The following is a 23,165-nucleotide window of genomic DNA, read 5'->3' as shown; positions in this document are numbered from 1 at the left end:
TTACAAGAACTGCCCGAAAGACCAAAGACCCATTAACTCTTTAATGGAAAATGTCCAAAGACAGTTTAAGCCCTATGATTCTATGAATCCCTTGTTTTAAATAAGCCTCACTTTGTTGTTTCCACCAATCATGGACTGGTTGTATTGTGTATGATCTTTACACAATCCTAATCATGCCCTCTCACTTAGAAAGACCCGCCTTAAATCAAACTTGATCTCTCAACAAATTCTGACCCTGCCTTTCCTTCTCCAAGACACTGCCAAAGCTTTGAGAGGTGGTGATCTCCCTTAATGCGGTGAGCAATGAACTCCACTTTGTCTAATCAACAGGCAGTGTGAGTAATGGTTAGGGAGTCACCTTGGGACAGACCTATGATGGGGTGATACTTGCAGTGAATGAAATGCTCTAATTTCAGTTAATAACACTGTACCCAATTAAAAGGCAAGGGGTTAAATTTAGTAGTTGTATAAAACATACTATAGTATTTTATATGTTTAAAAAAAACCACTTGGATACTGATCTATCCTAAATCTATATAACAAAGACTTGTTTTAGATTTGATACATTGAGGTAAATTAAAATAGTGACAAAAAATATGACACAGCTGTAGGAGGCCAAGAAAGAAAGTGTAATGTTAGGTTTTGTTCTACAGTTTTCACTTTCTCTCCTGGCATTTATCTATGGCTTTGAGTGTTAATATCAATAAATGGGCAGGGGGGAGGTGGAAGAGCTCCCAGCCCACTTAATTTCCCAAGAAAAGAACACGGATAAATTTTATATAGAGAGAAGGGGCTGTAGTTTTGTGGAGGGAAGAAATAAGAGATCAGCCTGTCCTCCAGGCTGTTCCAATGAAGAAAGATACGCACATAGAGCAAATGCTCTTTTCTGAATGCACAACCTAGCCTTTACCACGTATGTGGGAAATTCAATGTCCAAAAGAAACCTCTTCCTCTTTTCTGTATCTACTTTTAACTGATATTTGTCTGGAAATTTAAGGAATTTCTGTACCGTGAACACCTCTAGACTATTTGTTTGAAGGAAGCCAAACCAAGGTTTTCACTGATTTTTTTTTTCCATTTAGAATTGGAACTACAGCTTTAAAGATTTGTGGCCCAGAGATTTCAAAATTGTAAAGCTGAGGAAAAAATAACTCTTTTGCTCTTTAAACTTGAAAACTCATAAACAGGATGTCATACAGCAAACAACTGCACCAAATCATCAGAATGTGTCAAGGAGGCAATCAGGCTTCCCCTTCTTAACTCAGTCAACAGTGGAGCTGAGGCTCTCCCTGCATTTTATTGCCACATTGGTAGAAGTTGCCAGTTCAGCCTATCTTAGTAAAGATAGAGCTAGTTTTGAAAAGCCCTGGGTATGGCCTGCCTTCCCCTCATGTTTTGCTTGGAGTTTACTTGGAAATAACATGGCTGCCAAGTGACATGACACGTGTTCACAAAAGTGCTGGAGCCTAGACTGTTGATATCTATCCAAGAAGACTTAACCCATTGAGAAAAAAATGAAATCCACACATGCATATCTGCCAGCACCCACATATCACGGACACGTAAGGATTGCTTATTCCAGTCTCAGAGCGACATCCATACACAGCAGAGCAGTTTCTAGTCCAACCATGGCTAGTCCTGGACAAAACTATAATTTAGGCAAAGGATATATTCAAGGTCCCCCACACGGCTTTTCACATTCCTATTCCCACTTCCAAAGGTGCAACATGGCTTTAATGCTGTGTCTCTTCCCTACCCGCAGCAACTAATTCTCCCTATTTCCTTGCCCTACCCTGGAAATCTTCCCGGCAGACTTTCCCTGTCTATGTTCCAAACCTTCAGGTTACTCTTCTTCTCTGACAACTAATCCGGATCTAATTTCTTCATGGATGGATAAATGTATTACTTCACTCAGGTGAAATGTTTACATATGAAGGGGAGCAGAATTTGTCACCCCAAAATATACCTCTTTGATAGTATTATTATTTCAGGCTGATTACTTTTAAGAAACAGCTGTCACAGGAGAAACTCTGAAAACTGAGTAGAAATTACCCTTTTGTAAAAAATTTTTGGAGGGCAAAAACATGGAAAAGGAAGGCTTTATTAAGACATCATAAGCTACTGGTGGGACCATGGACAAAAGCTTAGCTAATTTTGCTCTTCCAGTGGCCTTTAGGTAGATACTCATCCAACTGTGTGGCCAAAGGTGAATGGTTTGGATACAAGCCACTAGAGGACTCATACCTGTTAGTTACTACAAGTGTTAATGGGGCCACAGTCTTGAGTAAAATCTCATCTGGGTCAGGTTGTTGCAACACAGGGAACTCACATTCCATAGTCCAAGACTAGAATCCTAAATAAAATGCCAAGGCAAGAGAGAATAAACTGATTACTACAGATAAAAAATCTCTCCCTAAAAGCTCTGCTCAACACACCTTATCTATTCATGGTGGGTCAGTTACAGATTTCCCTGTGTAAAGCGTAACATTATGTTTCCTTGTGTTTTCAGTTAAGACTGAGAAAGCCACACAGGGCTTCAGAAACAAGAGGCTGTTAACTTCACATTTTGCAGAATGATGATTGAGTGCTTGGAATTATAAGTGCTTCTTTAGTTCTCCCTCTTTAGCCTAGAAGCAATGAAAAGAACATGACTTAAAATTGAGAAACCTGAATTCTTATCCCAGGCCTGCCATTGACTTCAGATCACTTCTATGACTCACCTGTGCTACACATCAAATGAGAAGTTTGAGTAGATTAGTGGTCCTCCACTCATGTGCATTTTGCCATGGCATCCATGAAACAAACCCTCTGTGCTATGCAGCTGCATCTAGATCAATGTCAGGCAATGTGGTGTAAGAGGGGTGGACTCTTGAGAGAGGGAACTACAAGGAACAGTGTAATGTTGACCTTGTACCAAAAAAAGACTGCGTGACATCTGTGGCCAGGACACGTGAGAACTTTACCTAGGCTGTAGATTAGAGAGCTGGTCAGGGTAGTAAAAAATATTGTTTGAAAAGCAACATTAGGGAAAAAAATTGCAAAAGGCACATCTGATAATGGACTGTTACCCAAAATACACAAAGAACTCTTGAAATTCAACAGTTAGAAAACAAACAACCTGATTTTAAAATGGACCAAATACTTTAAGAGACACCTCACCAAAGAAGATACACAGATGGCAAATAACCACATGAAAAGATGCTCCACATTATATCATCAGGGAAATGCAAATTAAAATGAGATACCATTACACACCTATTAAAATAGCCAACATCCAGAACACTGACATCATCAAATGCTGCCAAGGATGTGGAGCAAGAGGAACTCTCATTCATTGCTGATGGGAGTGCAAAATGGTGCAGCCACTTTGGAAGACAGTTTGGTGGTTTCTTACAAAAATAAACATACTCTGACATATGATCCAGCCATCACGCTCCTTGGTATTTACCCAAAGGAGTTGAAAACATGTCTGCACAGAAATCCCTGTTGCCAGGTGAAGAGATAAATAAATTGAGTTACATCCAGACAATGGATTATTTAGTGCTAAAAAAATGAGCTATGAAATCATGAAAAGACATGGAAGAACCTTAAATGTATATTACTAAGTGAAAAAAGTCATCTGAAAGGCTACATACTGTATTATTCCAAGTGGAAAAGGCAAAACAATGGAGATAATAAAAAGATCATGGATCCAGGGAAGAGATGAATAGGCAAGGCACAGAAGATTTTAAGGAAAGTGAAAACACTCTGTATGACTCTATAATGATGAATATGTCATTATACCTTTGTCCAATCCCACAGAACGTACAACACCAAGAGTGAACCATAATGTAAACCATAATGGATTTGGAGTGATGATGATGTGTCAATGTAGATTCATCAACTGTAATAAATGTACCACTCTGGTGGGGGATGGTAATAATGGGGGAGGCTGTGCAAGTGTAGTGGCAAAGGGTATATGGGAAATCTCTGTACTTTCCTCTCGATTTTGCTGAGAACCTAAAACTGTTCTAAAACCTAGAGTCTTTTTTTTTTTTTTTTTAAATAAAAAAGCAACATCAAGCTGACCAACAAGCACATGAGTAAGAGTAATATCTGTGGATGCAAACTGGAGTAAAAAAGGTTGAATAGTGCTGGGCTTCCATTCAGGTCCGAAGGTCTAAGGCTGTGAAATACGTTTTAAGAGACTGCTGAGGTGGAGAAAATAAGAGAGAACAAAATAAAGAGGATAAAACTAAAATCTGCATGATGTGTTCTTTCTTCACAGTTTGGCAGGCAACGGAAGGGGGGAGGACGGTGATGACAATGTGGCTTAGATAAACGGAGGAAGCGTAAGTAATGATTTGATGGAGGCCTGGATATTTAATTTGCCAACGTTCTCTTCACAGCTGCTCACCATGAGCAGCTAACAATGGTTCGGTTTCTGTCATCTCTTTCTAGTTACTCCTCCTCCTTCCCTTGCTATTGTGACTGAAGTAAGCTTATTCAGATCTCTAATTTGTGTATCATTCTTCTTCCTTAGCACATGAGCGAGGGGGCAGAGGTATAGGTTTTTGCTCCCCACCAACAATGTTTTTAAGATTAAGTAATTCAAGGTGATAGGGACAGAGTAAAGGAACAAAGTAGGTGTTTAAATAGTTAATCCCACTAGCGGATTGTAAGTAGAGAGAAAAAGTATAGGAGACCCCTGTAAGTTAATGATCACTCAAGAAAGCAGGCTTGCTTAGCAACAACACCATGCAACAGAAGCATGAGACATACCCCCAAACAATATGGAGGAATGAGACCCACATCCTGCCCAGTGAGGTAAGTTAATGATTCCTAGGACATGCTCCTCTGCATGCACTAAAAACAAAATTATAGGGAAAGATGACGTTATACTAAAACCTGAAATGATCTACCATATTTTAGTATATATTAGTGACTTCTGGGCCATTTCCATAGCGCCATGACAGTCCCAGTTTGACCATGGAGGGACAAAATACTCCCCTGCCCGACGTGGAGGAAGAGCTGATGATGGAAGCCTGAAGTCTACTCAAGAATGAAAAAAAAAGGTGGTCTTTTCCCACTCCCCACTTTTCCTTTGATTATAAAACTGTAGCCCACTAAGTTCTTGGGGTGGCACTCCCTTGCCTGCCTGCTCGTATCTCTCACAAGTGTCCTATACTAATAAACTCCTTCCTTACCTGTCACTCTGCCTCTTGCTGACTTCTTTCTGCACCAACATCTTCATAATATGTATTCTCTTAGTAAAAAATTACGAATCTTTCAGTTTGCATATCAGCAAATATCAGTCATTTTGAAAAGCTGGGTACTAATATGAATGCAATCATCACTTATATAAACTTTCTGATTGAGATTCTGAAAGCATTCAAGGTTAACTTCTGATCTGTAGGTATCCAAGTATAATTTTCCCACTTACCAGTTCTTTTGCTTTCTTTCAAGGAATGACTATTTCATATCACCTAGCGCCTTTTTAAAGGACCTAGTCTGAACATTCAGGTGTATATCTTTGAGAAAAAATGAAAATGTAGCAGCGTAAGAATCCAGAAAAAAAGGACAGGCATACTGAGAAATGCAACACTCTATAGGAAGCAAAGCTTATAACATGCCTAACTGGCCAGCGTGACTCACATCTGAGCTACACTGCCACAGGTTTTCTTGGACACAAACACACCCACATATTTCTCTCTTTTCTCTCTTCTCTTCTTTCTCTCTCCCTCTCTCTCTCTCAGATTTGTTTGTTTTTACCAGTTCATAAAATGGCATTGACCAGAAAGATTCTTCTACTGAACCTGATATGTGTCATGGTGTTGAAGGATACAGTTAATGTAAATTTTATTTCGTAAGTACAGACATTGCTTTTTTGAGAACTTGGCTTTATAGAACTGTGGCATAGCATCCAGAATAACTCCTTGATTTCCAAATCTTCCTAAATTAAAGTCTTATCCTGAAGACTTGGGATGCAATTAATTACTGACTTTTCTTTTAAAGAACAGACCCTATTGAGAATAAAGGCCAACAAAAAAGATTCCTCTGATGAAGGAACTCTACAAGCATCACAATTCTGTGCTAATTCTAGAGGCTACAGTTTTTTAGTGCACTGAGCCCTTTTGAGTCCTTTTAAATCAATGAGCCCTTGTGTCTGAGCCCTTTTGAGTCCTTTTAAATCAATGCAAATATTTTACCTTCTATTGGTATTTATCTTTAGAAATGCTTTGTTTCCTTATATAGGTTACATGGTTTCTGAAGTCAGGCACTAAGAATTTCTATTCCCATTCATTAATTCAAAAAATATTTCTTTAGCACCTGCTAGAAGATTTGTGAAGTGCCCTACATATAGTAGATGCTGAAAAAAAAAAAGTTTATTGAAGATGCTCCAATGCACCAGAACAACATTTAAGATGATTTCTCCCCTTGCCTTCCTTTTTTAAAAAAATTTTATTGGAGTGTAGTTGACTTACAATGTTGTGTTAGTTTTAGGTGTACAGCAAAGTGAATCAGTTATATATATAGAGAGAATGGAGATATATATATATATATCTCCATTCTTTTTCTGATTCTTTTCCCATATAGGTTATCACAGAATATTGAGCAGAGTTCCCTGTGCTATACAGTAGGTCCTTACTAGTTATCTATTTTATATACAGTAGATCCTTGCCTTCTATGGATGGATCACATCTACCATCTCTTGGAAAACTTCAGTATCACAGATTCTTCTTTCAGTCATCCAAGAACACTATGGCTCATTATTCCAAAGAAATAGCAATTGACAGCGAACCACTCTACAGAGTTAGTGCATTCAATAGCACCATGGATGAGTAATAAGCCTGAATGAAATAGATTTAGGATTTAAATGTTTCTAGAGAACGCCTAGATGTTCCTGATGTGACACTGAAAGCTACCCATGAAGCTAATTAACACTGTGTCTGTGACTCCTCACTGGAGTCTAAGCTCCATTAGGGCAGGCACTAAGTCCATTCTACCTACCACTTTATAGCTAGTGTTTAGCATAATTAACCTAGCACATAGTAGGCACTCAATAAATATATGTGAATGAATGAGTGAAGGAATAAATTGTGTGGCATTAAATTTTATTTAACATGACATCCAATACCCTTCTAGGAGCAAGCCTCAGCTCACCTCACTTCCCTCCACGTACCCTGAACTTTTTGCTGGTCTCTGGCCATACCACTCTCCCTTCATATTTCAGAAACTTTGCTCAAGCTATTTGAGGCCTGGATTACAGAGGTGAAGTGGTTAAGATTGTGAGTTCTAGGGTCGAACCACCTGGGGTTTGTCTCAGCTCTGTCACTTACTTGTTAGGAGGGCTTGAATGAGTTACTTGCCTTCTAAGTATCTGGGTTTCATCATCCAGAAGGCTGGATGAATGTTTATTGAGTTTTGGGAATAAAGTGTTCCCGTTAAATTTATAGTTAACAGAGTTTCAGTGGCGAGTGGAGATGTAGATGTTGCTGGTCTAGGGGATTTGATTAGAGCCACGTGGAGCCCCTAGAGGTCCTAGTTGGCCACGGAGTTTTAGTTTAAGCTAAATCACTTGACTCAAGTTAGTGACCTTCTCTTCAGCATGTATTTTGAGATTTATAAAACGTTGTTAATTAGGGGTTTCGGTTAATCAGAGTTTTATAGACTATCCAATTTTCTATTGCCTAGAACTCATTAAATGTTGGGTTGGATGACTAGAAAAGAAAGTAAATAAACTGAAGATTTAAGGTTTGAGGGTGTATTTTATTCTTTCCCGTCTATATTCTTAAGGTACTATTTTTAAAACAAAGAAATCACAAACTCTCAAAAGAAAGAAAGAGATGAAGGAAGGAAGGAAGAAAGGAGGGAGGGAGGAGAACCCACAGTACTGTATAATATTATCTACTGTATTTTAACACAATTCATCAGAGATAAGGAAATACATGTAGAAATCCACTTATTTTGCCCTATATTTGTCCCTCTGCTCCAGATCAGCAAAGAGTTAACAATACTTAAATACTAACACTTATTGAATGTCTACAATGTAGTAGATACTATGCTAAGTGTATAGAATGAATTATTTAATACAACACTGTGAGCCATGTCCCCAGTTCACCAAGAAAGGAAATGGCGGCAAAGAGTATACAAGCCTATGGCCCGAGGTCAGATATCTGCTGTGCAGAGCACTGAGCAGTGATGTTGAGAGAGCCCATCAACTAGGATGGCCTAATTAAAGACTCTGTGGTTGTTTCAGGGTTTCTGGCCACATTCAAAGGAAACCACTGAGTAACTGAGGGAACTGCTGCCTGATCAAACTGATTGAACCCAACTGATTTTAGATGATGTCTGAATTTTTTAGTCATTTACATACCAAACCAGGTGAACGGCACACAGTTCCCATTGATTACCCAGCAATCACTGTCCTTGTGGCTAAGCCAAACCTAATCATCTGGAAAACAGTTGATCTGGGTTTTGTGTAACTAGAACTATCCTTGTGAAACGTAAAGAATGGAACCACTCTACTAAATGCAAACCTTAATAAAATCTTAGCGCTCCTCTCCCACTTCCAACTCTCCAGTAAAGTGACATTTTATTTAGTTTACTGACATCTCACATGTGCGAGCCAGTAAAGTTCACAATTGTTACTCCACACAGCTGTGGTTTACAGCTTCTCTTCGCACACAACACGCTGGCACCAGAGCAAAATGATTAACTTTTATATGCTTCTAACATATGGACCAGACTGTTAGAAGCTGGTCTTGTGTTCTAAAGAGAAAAATAGTTTTTATTAACATGACCCAAATTCCTGGGGAAAAAAGCATTAAGTGTGATCCATCTCTAAGTAGAGAGATTATAATTATGATGGCTTTGTTTCTAATTCACTTTATTTGAAGTGCCTGGAGTTACCTTTTAGTAAGGTGGGGAGCGGGGAGGATGGCCTGAAAGCCCCATGATAAAGAGATTTTGTAGTGGGATGAATTAATAAACCGTAAATGGCCTTGAGACTTTTCCTCAATATGAGCTATGAAATAAATGCAAAGAACCTTTCATCTTAAATGGGAACATATTTCTTCTCTATGAATAAGAAGGGTTCTGGTGAGAGAAGAAGAATTTGTTTTTCTTGCATTTCTGACCATTTGAAAAATCAAAGCTGCCATATTTGCTGTACTTGACAAGATCATTAAAGAAATAAAATAAAATGGCCCTCAATTGTACTGCTACTTAAAAATAAAACGTACGTTCACTGTCACGTTTAGGAGCTATGAAAGAAGTATTAAAATGTGTTGAGGAAAGATAGTGGATCTGATTCATAACAGATACTTTCCCAATATTAGAGCCGTTATTACAACTCATTAGTGAACGTTATTTTAGTTTTTGTCTTTCAAGGACACAGCAGCAACAGGGTCCCTAGAGCTAGGAAAGCATGAAGAACTTTTGGAAATGGATTTAAGATCCACACTGGAAGACTGCCCTGGAAAAGAAAGACTCAGGGAGAAAATTTTCTGATCAGCAATGCCTCAGTAAGTCCCACTTGACTCTTGACCCTCAAGATGCTTTTCGCAAAAAAGCATCTTACTGGTTTCAGAAGCCCTGTACAGGAGAGCCATCTCTTGGTATTTCTGCAGTAAAGATGCTTATGGAATTTCATACCTAGTATTCCCCATGCTTTTTGACCATAGAAATCTCTTCTTTACCTCACACTTCATCACATCCCACAAACCTAGAGTTTCATGAAACACACTTGGGAAAACACTGCTCTTGATACTGATGATATGGGACCTTTCTATCTCTGCAAAGAGAGCCAATGGAACTTTCCACAAGCCTGTGCTGGAACTCTGCAAATCCAGAACACCGACTTTTCTCACATACTGGGAAATAGGCTGAAGTCTGAATGCAGTAAAATATTATTTTATGAAGAAAGAAGAATTTATTTTCTTTGGAAGGACCAGCAAGAAGGGCTCTTTGGCATTTCTGCAATTCTCTTTGAGAGCAGGAATGAGGCACATCTGTGGCTAGGGCAGCGATTCTCTGTAGCCACCACGTTATTCAACGTGGTAGCTGTAGAACACATGAAATGTGGTTAGTCCAAACTAGATGTGCCGTAAGTAAAAAATACACACCAGATTTCAAAGACTTAGTTTAAAAAAAGAAAAAAGGTATGATATCTCAATAATTTTTATATTGATTACTTGTTGAATGATAATATTTTTGATATGTTGAGTAAAGATATATTAGTAAAAGTAATGTTGTCTGTGCTGTAGACTAAATGTTTGTGTTCCCCACCCCCTACAAATTCATATGCTAAATCTTAACCCCCAATGTGATGGTATTCGGAGGTAAGGCCTTTGGGAGTTAAGTGATTCATGAAGGCAGAGCCCTTATCAATGGGATTAGTGTCCTAATGAAAGAGACCCCTGAGAGCTCCCTCGGCCCTTCTGCCATCTGAGGACACAGTGAAAAGACAGCCAACTATGGACCAGGAAATGGTCCCTCACCAGGCATCAAATCTGTTGGTGCCTTGATCTTGAACTTCCCAGCCTCCAGAACGGTGAGAAATAAATTTCTGTTGTTTATTAGCCACGCAGTCTGTGGTATTGTGTTATAGCAGCCCAATGGTCTAAGACAACCTGCTTCTTTTTACTTTTGAAAATGTGATGAATAGAACATTTTATATTACAGTGGACAGCACGGTGCAATAGACCAATGAACAACAGAGAGCCAGTGACAGCTCTCAAACCACAGTAACTCCAGACTGAAAGTTTGGCGTAGGGATTACTAGAGGTTGGTCTGTTTGACCTTAAGCTTCCTTCTACTTGAGAGGTTCTTCTTCACGCAAAGCCCTCACTTTGCAGATGGGAAGCTAGTTCAGAAAATTGAATTAAACCCTTTGGGTGCAAAGTACCAATCCAGGTCGAACTCAGCCTGTCTCCTGACTTATAGCCCAGGGCTCTTTATTCCACCACAGTTGACTGGGTGGAAGAAACTGCAGGTAGACGTTTTAAAAGGAAAGAAACATTCAAGCTGCTTACATTTGAACCAAAAGACAAATAAGCAAAAAAAACCCCAGCACCTGGGGAATACAAACTCAAAACCTACAGGCATTCAGGGATTCGAAAAAACAAACCAAAACAAGAATTTCAAGAGATGAATGATCTCTTGCCTCACAACCACACCACACATACACTTTGTCCTCAACAAGCTAGCAAAGAAAATCAAAGATTCTTCTAGACAAGGGCTGAAAACCATTAACAAAGGGAGATGCGGGAAGGTGTGAAGTTTCTTCCTGGAAGGTCCAGCGGTTGCCAGGACCCTCTGCCTTCCCCTCCAGCTTGTCAAAGGGCAGAAGGGGACACTGCTCCCCATGGAACCTCACAGAGGCAGCAGAGGTCTCTTGGCTGGTCCTCCCAGTTGGCTGTGGCAGTAATAGAAGGGAGTGTGACCACACGGGCACCCAGAATCCCCAGGGTGCCCACGTTTCTGAGTAAGTACATGGATCTCGGGCTTCCCAACAAAGTACTTACAGCACGTGCGTGCGCTGTTTGCTTCTGGGAAAGCCCACCCTGTCCACTCCACCAAGAAGGGGGCCGGCAATCAAGCTCAAATGCTAGAGATGTAGCTGCGGTTCTATCTGAGCTGCTCTGGCATCTGAGTCCTAATAAGGCTTCATGCGTGTCTCCCCAGATTCAGAATATGGAGTTCTAGGTGGACCTCTGGATTTCACAACTTGTTGAAATAAATCTCTCATGCTGGGGGGCTCCCAGCCAGCACCATAAATAAGGATGACCCAAATACATTTCAAGTGCTCTCAAGACCACAAGGAAATTCCGTTCACAAAGTACACTCCCTGCCTGAAAAGACAGACTCTCCTGAGCACCTCGTATGTGCCAGGCGCCTCTCCAGGAGCTAGAAAGAGAATCTTACTGAATGGACAAAATCCTGTCCTCATGGAACTTACACCCCAGTGGCGCCAGGGATTTCACCCAACCCAGACCAAGAACTTCCTGGAGGAGGTGATGCTAGGGCTGAGTTTTGGAGGAAGAAAAAAGGATTAGGAGGCAGGGAAGGGGCAGGGTTGGAAGGTGTGGTGATGAGGGTGGGAGTGGGGGACAGAAGTAATCTCAGAGCAGAATTAACATGTTGTAATGGCATGGAACAGTGAAGTACTGTGAACAGTCGTGACTGTATTTTCTGTATATAAATGAAATAGAAGACGTGGTCCTTGTTCTCATGAAGCTTACAGTCTTCCCAAGTAGACAAGCTGGTTGCATGAGGCACAACTGCACAGCTGGGTAGCCCGAAGTACTGAATTGCACAGCTCTGATGGTAGGTTGTTGGACATGAGGCGCCCATGTGATTAACATTTGCTATTTTGCTCTGTTCCTGAGACAAGAATCTGACTCTCACCCACTCTGGGCTGGTGCTGGGAGGAATCCTCAGCTAGTGATGGAATCTGCCAGCCTCCCAGGGTCACACCTACAGAAAGCTTTGTGGTTCTCTGCTGTGCCTGGAGCATGAAATCAGCATAATGAGGCATCTCAGTTCACTGGGGATAAACAAGAAACGGTTCCACTTTTTCCTGTAACTTCCCCACCCCTGCTGACCCCTCACCTTTCTGTGAGGATGGCAGCTCCATTAACTATGTTTAAGCCCATTTCACAGATTTTCAGATATTTTCTGTTATTAAAGATTACTTTTGGTTTTGAAGATTCTTTCTTATTTATTTTTAACCTTTAATATCATCTCAAGTCAAAGCTCTTTTTCCCACTGTTCCTTTCCCTCCAGGCTGGATTGATACCATCATGGCCTGAAGCAGTCTTCTCTCTCACCCCTCTGCTCTGGGCTAGCTGCTCTGGCGTGTGTGCGAGGTGGAGGAAGGAAAAAGGCGAGGGCCGAGCTCTCTTTCTCAGACTGGGTGAGGCTGCAAACCCTCTCTGGCTGGACACAACAGTCCCTGGGCTTTATGGGGAAAGGCGGTGGCCCCATATGGCCCCCTGGTAAGGGGGCTCATATGGAACAGCTCCCTCAGCAATTAGGGATCTGTTAGGGGCTGAACTGTAGTCCCCCTTCCCTGACCATATTCATATGTTGAAGTCCTAATGCCCAGTACCTCAGAAGGTGACCATATTTGGAGATAGGACCTGGTCCTCTCTAGTTAGTCTTTAACACCCTGTTCAAGTTTTTCTTTCTTACTCTGAAGCTGTTCCCTTCAGGAGCCCATCATCGTTTATCCACTCTGCTTCCCTCCCTCTGCCCTGAGTCCTTTCCTCCCCATCCTGTTCACTTACTCATCCCACTTCCACCTCCCTCTCCTTTCCAGGGCTGCAGACCCTGGCGTAGAATGCCTCATTACACCAGGCTTTACATTTAATTTTTCTCTAGTCTCCTATTTAAAAAAAAAAAAAAATCTCTTCCAAGAAACGTTTCTTAGTTAAAAGAACTTTCTCCACATTGAACCATGATATTTCCATGACTTTTCCTTCTACTGATAGTTTTACTTGTATAGATACAGTGCTTATATTGCCCCATTTATTGATTTACATGCCTGTTGTGCATCCCTTAAACATTTTAGGATTTGGCTCTATTTATCTGTCACTGACTATTCTGACTGGGATTTTCTTTTATTCCTTCTAGAAGGCACCAGATCTAGAAGGATGATAAATACGTATTGGTTGTTGACTGAGATGCACTCCCAAATTAGAAGAAAGAGGGAGGTCTCTGTACAAGGAGGAACTGACTTGCCAGGCTCCCTGACAGAGTTGGCTCATTCGCGCCTCTCCCTTTCAGGAAGAGCAGAGCACTGTCCATGCCTGTGACCTGGAACTTTGTCACTTAGAGTCAGCTCATCTTGCCAGACTCGTGTGCTGAACTGCCAGCATGCAGGAGCAGCCATCAGTGGAAAATGAAAACTCTTAGAGATGGTTACAAAAAGGCACCCTCTTAAGAGCTTAATGCCGTTAATTTGGGGAGTTACAGAATCAGGACCAGACCACCCACAGCAAGGATTTCAGCAGTGAAGGTGTTACTGAGCTTTGCAGCTACAGGGTGGGGACTCGTCTTGCCTCCACTCCCCATCCAAATAAAAAGGGGAACCAACGGAAGTCAAGGCAGAGAAAATTTACTGTTGATTTTTACTGCAAATCAAATTCCAAGGGAGAAACCTGAGAGTCCTCAGACAGAAGAGGGCAACAGAGACAAAATTCATTTCCAGATTCTGAAGCAAAACTAGACTTTGAGGCTCAGAGAATATCCCCTCCGTGGTATTCTTGTTTTCTCTAGTTTCTCCCAAGTTCCTAACTCCTTTAAAACCCCACACTCCTATTTGGAAGTCAGAATTCATGATTCAAAGACAGAAATGGATTTTTCAAGTTCCTTTTGAAACCCCCTCTTCTCTTTCCTCCCCTGAGCCTTTTGAACTCTTCTCTAGTTTACTTGTAGCAAGTGGAACATTCCCCCAACAGGAAAATAGGCCATGAAACCTTCTTATAACATCTTTCCTTTTAATGTTTTTCTACCTCCACCATTCAGTTTGAAAAGTCCCAGCTGAAGGGTTGGAAAGCAGTGTTGCTGCCACATCCAATTTTCACATATAAAGTCTTCAGAGAATCTCCTATTAATAGGAAGGATCACAAAGAAAATTTTGACATGTCTGAAGTGGTCAAAGAGTGGTCGCAAAAGCAGAGAGGGGAACAGAGAGGATCCGTCCTGACTGCAGCTGCCTCCGTTTACCTGATGGTCACTGGGCATCTCAGAACGAGAACACACCCTTCAGGCAGAGATGTTTCCACCACGAGGTGCAGCTGGGCGCCCACAGAAACGGCTGCTGGGAAGGGAGCTGCAGCACCCTGGGAGAAGCTGACCACCCTGGACCCAAGAGCTCATGCTCCACGTTTTCCACCCTTTACAGTGTTTGGGGGTGCAGAACGTGAACAGGAAGGTGTGAACAGGAAACTTGAAAATGCCAACTGGATTACTCTCTCTGATTTTATATTACAGTTTTACACAAACATACTCAGAGGTTAATCCTCTTAACCTTGATAAGAGATTAAACCAAGGGCCAATACTTCTATTTGATATCCACCAACGAAGGGATTGTCACCCGCCCAGCAGTCCAGGAGAGGAGGCTGACTTTTTTCAAGGAATGTCAGCTGAAGGCTCTCTGACGGCTGTGTTTGAAAGCAAAGGAGAGCAGGAGTCTGGCTACCAGGACACTTGAACTTAACTGGACAGGACATCTTAGATAAAGAAATTTAAAGTTTTTCTTTGCATTTTATGATTCTTCTCTATCTTTCGGGGAAAAGAAGTATTATTGTGAAATAGATTGCATGTGTATAAAAGTGTACAAAATATAAATGTACAGCACAATGAATATTACAAAGCGAAGTCCATGCAGCCACCACCAAGACCAGGAGCTAAAGCACTGCCAACATCCCTTAGGGGCCTCTCCTCTCGAAATCGAGGAGCCCAACCCTGGACCTCTTTTTAAAGTTTGGGGTTAATAGCTTCCAAGTTTCCCAACTTTGACCTTTCTCCTTCCTCTCTGTAGTTCATCCCCTAAAAGAAATTTGTAAAGTAATTGTCCATAATATGTATGCTCACTGAACTAGTGCCCTGTTTAAGTATTTAAGGGTTTGAAGTAGGATAAATAAAAATTTAAAAAACCAAGAAAATAGTTTCTCATGCGCTGAAAATATTAGCATATTCTTTTCTAAAATGCTAGGATGTATGGGACCTTGCTGCCAGCCACAATGCTGAGATGGACAGCTACATCGCCCTTCCTAAAGGGTAAGTGCTGGAAACAAGTATTTGCATTATTAGCAAAAATAATACAACCTACTTCTGTCCAGGTTTTCCCACTTGCAAAGGCTGTAATACAGGGACTTCCCTGGTGGTGCAGCAGTTAGGAATCCGCCTGCCAATGCAAGGTTCACGGGTTTGAGCCCTGGTCTGGGAAGATCTCACATGCCGCAGACCAACTAAGCCCATGCACCACAACTACTGAGCCTGTGCTCTATAGCCCGTAAGCCACAACTACTGAAGCCTGCATGCCTAGAGCCCGTGCTCCGCAACAAAGAGAAGCCACCGCAATGAGAAGCCCGCGCACAGCAACGAAGAGTAGCCCCTGCTCACCACAACTAGGGAAAGCCCATGCACAGCAATGAAGACCCAACGCAGCCAAAAATAAATAAATTAATTAATAATAATAATTAAAAGGCTATAATATAATAAAACCAAAAAATATAGAATGTGGAGCTTTTAACCTTTAGAAGCTTAATTAATATTCTGACCTTCAACATAGGACACACAGTCTCTTTAAAACTGAAGTCTGAAAGCAAATATCATCATAAGGAGAGAAATTAGTGCCCAATTCTAGATGGAAAGTGATGGTAAAACAAAGTTCCAGTTGCACAAGTCTCTTAGATAGCCTCATCCACCAGAGGGCAGAGAGCAGAAGCAAGAAGAACTACAATCCTGCAGCCTGTGGAACAAAAACCACATTCACAGAAAGACAGACAAGATGAAAGGCAGAGGGCTATGTACAGATGAAGGAACAAGAAAAAACCCCAGAAAAACAACTAGACAAGATGAAAGGCAGAGGGCTATGTACCAGATGAAGGAACAAGAAAAAACCCCAGAAAAACAACTAAATGAAGTGGAGATAGGCAACCTTCCAAAAAAGGAATTCAGAATAATGATACTGAAGATGATCCAGGACCTTGGAAAAAGAATGGAGGCAAAGATCAAGAAGATGCAAGAAATATTTAACAAAGACCTGGAAGAATTAAAGAATGAACAAACAGAGATGAACAATACAATAACTGAAATGAAAACTACACTAGAAGGAATCAATAGCAGAATAACTGAGGCAGAAGAACGGATAAGTGACCTGGAAGACAGAATGGTGGAATTCACTGCTGCAGAACAGAATAAAGAAAAACAGAATGAAAAGAAATGAAGACAGCCTAAGAGACCTCTGGGACAACGTTAAACACAACAACTTTCGCATTATCGGGGTCTCAGAAGGAGAAGAGAGAGAGAAAGGACCAGACAAAATATTTGAAGGGATTATAGTCAAAAACCTCCCTAACATGGGAAAGGAAATAGCCACCCAAGTCCAGGAAGTGCACAGAGTCCCATACAGGATAAACCCAAAGAGAATCACGCCAAGACACATAGTAATCAAATTGGCAAAAATTAAAGACAAAGAAAAATTATTGAAAGCAGCAAGGGAAAAATGACAAAAAACATACAAGGGAACTCCCATAAGGTTAACAGCTGATTTTTCGGCAGAAACTCTACAAGCCAGAACGGAGTGGCATGATATACTTAAAGTGATGAAAGGGAAGAACCTACAACCAATATTACTCTACCCGGCAACGATCTCATTCAGATTCGACGGAGAAATCAAAAGCTTTACAGACAAGCAAAACCTAAGAGAATTCAGCACCACCAAAGCAGCTCTACAACAAATGCTAAAGGAACTTCTCTAAGTCAGAAACACAAGAGAAAAAAAGGACCTACAAAAACAAACCCAAAACAATTAAGAAAATGGTCACAGGAACATACATATCGATAATTACCTTAAACGTGAATGAATTAAATGCTCCAACCCAAAGGCACAGGTGTGCTGAATGGATACAAAAACAAGACCCTTATATATGCTGTCTGCAGGAAACCCACTTCAGACCTAGGGACACATACAGACTGAAAGTGAGGGGATGGAAAAAGATATTCCGTGCAAATGGAAATCAAAAGAAAGCTGGAGTAGCAATACTCATATCAGATAAAATAGACTTTAAAATAAAGAATGTTACAAGAGACAAGGAAGGACACTACATAATGATCAAGGGATCAATCCAAGAAGAAGATATAACAATTATAAATATATATGCACCCAACATAGGAGCACCTCAATACATAAGGCAACTGCTAACAGCTATAAAAAAGGAAATCGACAGTAACACAATAATAGTGGGGGGCTTTAACACCTCACTTACACCAATGGACAGATCATCCAAAATGAAAATAAATAAGGAAACAGAAGCTTTAAATGACACAATAGACCAGATAGATTTAATTGATATCTATAGGACATTCCATCCCAAAACAGCAGATTACAGTTTCTTCTCAAGTGCACATAGAACATTCTCCAGGACAGATCACATCTTGGGTCACAAATCAAACCTCAGTAAATATAAGAAAACTGAAATCATATCAAGCATCTTTTCTGACCACAACGCTATGAGATTAGAAATAAATTACAGGGAAAAATCATTAAAAACACAAACACATGGAGGCTAAACAATATGTTACTAAATAACCAAGAGATCATTGAAGAAATCGAAGAGGAAATCAAAAAATACCTAAAGACAAATGACAATGAAAACACGACAATCCAAAACCTATGGGATGCAGCAAAAGCAGTTCTAAGAGGGAAGTTTATAGCAATCCAATCCTACCTCAAGAAACAAGAAAAATCTCAAAACAACAATCTAACCTTCAACCTAAAGAAACTAGAAAAAGAAGAACAAACAAAACCCAAAGTTAGTAGAAGTAAAGAAATCATAAAGATCAGCGCAAAAACAAATGAAAAAGAAACAAAGAAAACAATAGCAAAGATCAATATAACTAAAAGCTGGTTCTTTGAGAAGGTAAACAAAATTGATTAACCATTAACCAGACTCATCAACAAAAAGAGGGAGAGGACTCAAATCAATAAAATTAGAAATGAAAAAGGAGAAATTACAACAGACACTGCAGAAATACAAAGCATCCTAAGACACTACTACAAGCAACTCTATGCCAATAAAATGGACAACCTGGAAGAAATAGACAAATACTTAGAAAGGTATAACCTTCCAAGACTGAACCAGGAAGAAATAGAAAAGATGAACAGACAAATCACAAGTAATGAAATTGAAACTGTGATTAAAAATCTTCCAACAATCAAAAGTCCCGGACCAGATGGCTTCACAGGTGAATTCTATCAAACATTTAGAGAAGAGCTAACACCCATCCTTCTCAAAGTCCTCCAGAAAATTGCAGAGGAAGGAACACTCCCAAACTCATTCTATAAGGCTACCATCACCCTGATACCAAAACCAGACAAAGATACTACAAAAAAAGAAAATTACAGACCAATATCATGGATGAATATAGATGCAAAAATCCTCAACAAAATACTAGCAAACAGAATCCAACAACACATTAGAAGGATCATACACCATGATCAGTGGGATTTATCCCAGGGATGCAATGATTCTTCAATATACACAAACCAATCAGTGTGATACACCATATTAACAAACTGAAGAACAAAAACCATATGATCATCTCAATAGATGCAGAAAAAGCTTTTGACAAAATTCAACACCCATTTATGATAAAAACTCTCCAGAAAGTGGGCATAGAGGGAACCTACCTCAACATAATAAAGGCCATATACAACAAACCCACAGCAAACATCATTCTCAATGGTGAAAAACTGAAAGCATGTCCTCTAAGATCAGGAACAAGAAAAGGATGTCCACTCTCGCCACTATTATTCAACATAGTTTTGGAAGCCCTAGCCACGGCAATCAGAGAAGAAAAAGAAATAAAAGGAATACAAATAGGAAAAGAAGACGTAAAACTGTCACTGTTTGCAGATGACATGATACTATACACAGAGAATCCTAAAGATGCCACCAGAAAACTAGCAGAGCTAATCAATGAATTTGGTAAAGTTGCAGCATACAAAATTAATGCACAGAAATCGCTTGCATCCCTATACTCTAATGATAAAAAATCTGAAAGAGAAATTAAGGAAACACTCCCATTTACCTTTGCAACAAAATGAATAAAATACCTAGGAATAAACCTACCTAGGGAGACAAAACACCTGTATGCAGAAAACTATAAGACACTGATGAAAGAAATTAAAGATGATACCAACAGATGGAGAGATATACCATGTTCTTGGATTGGAAGAATCAACATTGTGAAAATGACTATACTACCCAAAGCATTCTACAGATTCAATGCAATCCCTATCAAACTACCAATGGCATTTTTTACAGAACTAGGACAAAAAATCTTAAAATTTGTATGGAGACACAAAAGACCCCGAGTAGCCAAAGCAGTCTTGAAGGAAAAAAATGGATCTGGAGGAATCAGACGCCCTGACTTCAGACTACACTACAAAGCTACAGTCATCAAGACAATATGGTAGTGGCACAAAAACAGAAACATACATCAATGGAACAAGATAGAAAGCCCAGAGATAAACCCACGCACCTACGGTCAACTAATCTATGACAAAGGAGGCAAGGATATACAATGGAGAAAGGACAGTCTCTTCAATAAGTGGTGCTGGGGAAACTGGACAGCTACCTGTAAAAGAGTTAAATTAGAACACTTCCTAACATCATACACAAAAATAAACTCAAAATGGATTTGAGACCTAAATGTAAGGCCAGACACTATAAAACTCTTAGAGGAAAACATAGGAAGAACACTCTTTGACATAAATCACAGCAAGATCTTTTTTGATCCACCTCCTAGAGTAACGGAAATAAAACCAAAAATATACAAATGGGACCTAATGAAACTTAAAGCTTTTGCACAGCAAAGGAAACCATAAACAAGACGAAAAGACAACCCTCAGAATGGGAGAAAATATTTGCAAACAAATCAATGGACAAAGGATTAATCTCCAAAATATATAAACAACTCATGCAGCTCAATATTAAAGAAACAAACAACCCAATCCAAAAACGGGCAGAAGACCTAAATAGACATTTCTCCAAAGAAGACATACAGATGGCCAAGAAGCACATGAAAAGCTGCTCAACATCACTAATTATTAGAGAAACGCAAATCAAAACTACAAGTTATCACCTCACACCAGTTAGAATGGGCATCATCAGAAAATCTACAAACAACAAATGCTGGGGAGGGTGTGGAGAAAAGGGAACCCTCTTGCACTGTTGGTGGGAATGTAAACTGATACAGTCGCTATGGAGAACAGTATGGAGGTTCCTTAAAAACTACAAATAGAACTACCATACAACCCAGCAATCCCACTACTGGGCATACATCCTGAGAAAACCATAATTACAAATGACACATGCACCCCAATGTTCATTGCAGCACTATTTACAATAGCCAGGTCATGCAAGCAACCTAAATGTCCATCAACAGACGAATGGAAAAAGAAGATGTGGTACATATATACAATGGAATATTACTCAGCCATAAAAAGGAACGAAATTGGGTCATTTGTAGAGGTGGATGGATCTAGAGACTGTCATACAGAATGAAGTAAGTCAGAAAGAAAAAAACAAATATCATATATTAACACATGTATGTGGAACCTAGAAAAATGGTACAGATGAACCGGTTTGCAGGGTAGAAGTTGAGACACAAATGTAGAGAACAAACGTATGGACACAAAGGGGGGAAAGCCGCGGGGGTGGGGGTGGGGGTGGGTTGAATTGGGCGATTGTGATCGACATGTATACAGTGATGTGTATAAAACTGATGACTAATAAGAACCTGCTGTATAAAAAAATAAATAAAATTAAGTATTTAAAAAAAAAAAGTTCCAGTTGCTTTTAGGGCAAAGCCACATTATCTTTATCTGTATAATCCCCTTTACTGCCTATACAGTGCCTTATTATTAGCAGCTCTTCTATAAATGTTTGTTGATTGAAGGCATTTTTCCATGAATAATTTCAGAAAAAGAAAACAGAATTATGCTTACTAGTTTTGATGTGTATTCATGGCTTCTTAATTATACTCAAAAATATAGTGGAGAAGAGAAAGTTAAGGATCTCAAAAGAAATTATTATGCATAATATACAACTCAGGAATACAAGGAAGCATGTCCGGAAAACATGTTTGTTCTAGTCTTAGTTTTCACTTTTGTTTCCTCCAGGTCATGTGGGGTGCAGTTTTAAGGCAAATGCAGAAAGAGTTATAAGACTGGAGGAAAGTTCTTTCAGAGAAAAGCAAAAATAAGAAGGGGAGGCTACCTCTTTGTTCTTCCTCCCTGGCTTTTAGGTTATCAAGGGCAACAGCAGGCTGGCTGCAGAGCCTGACCTCTTGCACAGCGCCACCCAGTGGCCTAGACTGTGAACTTGTTTTTATTTTGCCAAAGGTTGAAAAATTAGAAATTCCGAAGTTGTGAACAGATTTGACAAGTCATTACTCATATTTATGGGAGGGTATAAATGCTAGCTAACAAGTCACTTGGATATATTTTATTTCAAAGAGGACATCTCCTATCAAAAATGGCCGTGTCTTTGCTTCTGCACAAGTTACCTAGTGAGTTGATACACCTGAGTGTCTGGTGAGGGAGCCACAGCTGTGCCCACAGCTGCCCACTCTCCCAGAAGTTGATAATGAATCAAATCCTGGCTGTGCCCAATGGAGGTCTGGAGAAGAAGCTGGAGGGCAGCCTTCTGATGGGCACTCTGCTATTTTCATTTAAAGGACCACGTTTGAAAAAAGTTAAGAACATGGTTTCAAAGTAAAGATGAAAAAAACGTTGTAGATTATGACTTTTTTCTTAAGCAAGCTTTTCATTCCTCTGCACGCTGGTAAAATTCAGGCCTGGCAACCACACTCTTTTAGCTTGCAGAGGCCCCATGCCAGACACACTGCCAATAATTTCACGAGGGATGTGGAAAGAAAAAGAAATTATGAACAATGATACAGAGGTTTCTCTGCCTCCTTTCTTAAAAGTATATCTGCAGCTGTTTCCAGGCATAGCCTCAAAAACATAAAGCCCTTGAGAGGAGAGCTATGGGAAGATTGAGTCTGCTGCCCAGCCAAAGGCAGAAGAATCCCAGAGAAATCAAAGGAGCTTGACCCAATTAGAATCTACTTGGTGAAACAGCAAAGACCAGGATGCTCCATTTTTTGGCTCTAGCTTCCTGCTCCTGCATGAGGACTGACCGAGCAACTACACAGAGGCTGACTGTAAGTAGACAAAGGCTGTGTATATAGGCCAGTGACAGACCTGTTCCAAGTAGGTTAGGAGAGCAGTGGGCTGGGGTCGATGACTAGGTGGGAAGTTGGACCAGCTGACCTCTGAGGACCCCATGACTGGATGACTTTGATTGGCCCCAGTCCCATTACTTGAAATAATACATAAATAGAAATAATCTTCCCAATAATTCTAGGAAAACTGAGATCAT

At 40.2% G+C, this 23,165-nt stretch overlaps 1 protein-coding gene across 1 annotated transcript in view; it reads right to left on the bottom strand.

The window, feature by feature from the left end:
• MYO3B (myosin IIIB) overlaps positions 1 to 23,165 on the bottom strand; it is a 407,127-nt gene that overhangs the window by 165,654 nt on the left and 218,308 nt on the right. The window lies entirely within an intron of this gene.

The sequence above is a fragment of the Orcinus orca genome, chromosome 7, assembly GCF_937001465.1.
Source record: "Orcinus orca chromosome 7, mOrcOrc1.1, whole genome shotgun sequence".
Lineage (NCBI taxonomy): Eukaryota > Metazoa > Chordata > Mammalia > Artiodactyla > Delphinidae > Orcinus > Orcinus orca.
This window is presented reverse-complemented; position numbering and strand designations above follow the sequence as displayed.